Consider the following 2,963-nt stretch of genomic DNA (forward strand, 5'->3'; position numbering starts at 1 on the left):
TTTTTGTGTTGTAATCTGGTTGTATAACTTTTAACATCAGAAAGTTTGCCAACGGCAAAAATCTGTTTGACTTTAGGTAGACATTAGTTATTTTTGCTTCGTCTTCCACATTTGCATATCTTTTGTCTTCTATGTTTTTCTAAAATATAGCTATGTTGTACAATGTTTAAAAAGTTTTCTGTTTTCTTATATCTAATATACATGTTTTTTTATAAGCATTGTACTTATAAGCATATATAGGCTCAGATATGGTGAAAAATTAAGCGTATGACAAGCATTACTTGAGCCTACGAAAAATGTTTTTTTCCTGATTTTTGCTTTTTTTAGCTGGAATTTTTACGGGTTTTCAGTATTTCCCTAAATTTATGCATCCCCTCAAGCATTTTTCAGCCTTATTAAGCTTTCGACCTATGCATCTCTGAGCCTGTTTTCGGATTTTTGTATGCTTATAAAAAAAAACATTTGTCTTTTGTCTTTCTATGTTTTACCTAAATTAATACCATCTATTTACAATGTTTAAAAAGTTTTCTGTTTTCTTATATCTAATATATATAAAAAAAACATTATGTCTTTTGTCTTTCTATGTTTTACCTAAATATATAACCATGTATGTACAATGTTTAAAAAGTTTTCTGTTTTCTTATATCTAATGTATTGGCTTCCAATAGTTTCCAATTCCAAAGATAACCACTCTTCTCCACAGGAGCCCAACTTGTCATTTCGGCCGAAATGAGGTTTGACGGTTACAAATTTTTAGAGGGAGCACGCTGCAACGGAGAGCGCTGAAATTTTGCACACACCCCTTGAGAAACTCTATTGGCTTCCAATATTTCCATTCCAAAGATACCGCTCTCCCCACAGGAGCCCAACTGCATTTCGGCCGAAATGAGGTTGACGTTACAATTTTTAGAGGGAGCACGCTGCGGCGGAGAGCGCTGAAATTTTGCACACACACCCTTGAGAATAAACTCTATTGGCTTCCAATAGTTTCCAGTTCCAAAGATAACCGCTCTCCCCACAGAGCCCAATTGTTGGCCGAAATAGGTTGACGGTTACAAATTTTAGAGGGAGCACGCTGCGACGGAGAGCACTGAAATTTTGCACACACACCCTTGAGAATAAAACTCTATTGGCTTCCATAGTTTCCAATTCCAAAGATAACGCTCTCCCCCACAGGAGCCCACTTGTCATTTCGGCCGAAATGAGTTTGACGTTACAAATTTTTAGAGGAGCACGCTGCGACGGAAGCGCTGAAATTTTGCACACACACCTTGAGATAAACTCTATTGGCTCCAATAGTTTCCAATTCCAAAGATAACCGCTCTTCCCCACAGGAGCCCAACTTGTCATTTCGGCCGAAATGAGGTTTGACGGTTACAAATTTTTAGAGGGAGCACGCTGCGACGGAGAGCGCTGAAATTTTGCACACACACCCTTGAGAATAAACTCTATTGGCTTCCAATAGTTTCCAGTTCCAAAGATAACCGCTCTCCCCCACAGGAGCCCAACTTGTCATTTCGGCCGAAATGAGTTTAACGGTTACAAATTTTAGAGGGAGCACGCTGCGAGGGAGAGCGCTGAAATTTTGCACACACACCCTGAGAATAAACGCTATTTGGCTTCCAATAGTGCCAATTCCAAAGATAACCGCTCTTCCCCAAAGGAGCCCAACTTGCATTTCGGCGAAATGAGGTTTTGACGTTACAAATTTTTAGAGGGAGCACGCTGCGACGAGCGCTGAAATTTTGCACACACACCCTTGAGAATAAACCTATTGGCTTCCAATAGTTTCCATTCCAAAGATAACCGCTCCCCACAGGAGCCCAACTTGTCATTCGCCGAAAGAGGTTGACGGTTACAAATTTTTAGAGGGAGCACGCTGCGACGAGAGCGCTAAATTTGCACACACACCCTTGAGAATAAACTCTATTGGCTTCCAATAGTTTCCAATTCCAAAGATAACCGCTCTTCCCCACAGGAGCCCAACTTGTCATTTCGGCCGAAATGAGGTTTGACGGTTACAAATTTTTAGAGGGAGCACGCTGCGACGGAGAGCGCTGAAATTTTGCACACACACCCTTGAGAAAAACTCTATTGGCTTCCAATATTTCCAATTTCATCCCGAAAGAGTTTTTACCGTTACTTTTTAGAGGGGCTTCCCACAGGAGCCCAACTTGTCATTTTCGGCGAAATGAGGTTTGACGGTTACAAATTTTTAGAGGGAGCACGCTGCGACGGAGAGCGCTGAAATTTTGCACACACACCCTTGAGAATAAACTCTATTGGCTTCCAATAGTTTCCAATTCCAAAAGTAGTCACAAAAACTTCAAAACGCAAATTTGAGAATATCAAACGAATATCAAACGAATATCAAACGTCAAACGTAGAATATCAAACCAACTTCAACTTAATGAATCATATAGGTTTGTTGTTGATTTCCTGATTGATCTTGAGTCTTTTAAGACCTATGTATACTCAGGCTTACTTCTTGCAATTAATATAGTATCACTCATCATTATGTCTTTTAAAATGTACGTTCAAAAATGGTCATTCTTCATAAATTTTTATTTTAAACAATATTTGGACCTCCTTAGGGGCAACGTCCATATTCAAAGTCGCCACTCATAACGGTAAAAGACCGTTACTTTCAAAACATACCTACCCACTTCCTTAACGGTCTTCATAATTTGACCAAAATCTTACCGAAGCTTCCATTCCTGCTAAAAATCAAAACAAATGGCCCGCTCAAAATGTCGCCATTTTTTACAACGGCCAAATTCGATCACAATTTTTAAACGGCCTTTGTTTTTAAAACTCCCGAGGTAAAAATTTTATACTCTGAAACAACCCTTAAAATTGCTTAGGGAAAGGATTTTGGATAGCGTGCTAGCTAAAGGAAAAAGTATTAAAGAAGTGAGCGTTACGGTAAAGGGTCTTTGATTTTTTCCTTTGAATTTTTAATG

Source organism: Clytia hemisphaerica, unplaced genomic scaffold (assembly GCF_902728285.1).
Source record: "Clytia hemisphaerica strain Z4C2 unplaced genomic scaffold, Clytia hemisphaerica genome assembly, whole genome shotgun sequence".
NCBI classification, from domain to species: domain Eukaryota; kingdom Metazoa; phylum Cnidaria; class Hydrozoa; order Leptothecata; family Clytiidae; genus Clytia; species Clytia hemisphaerica.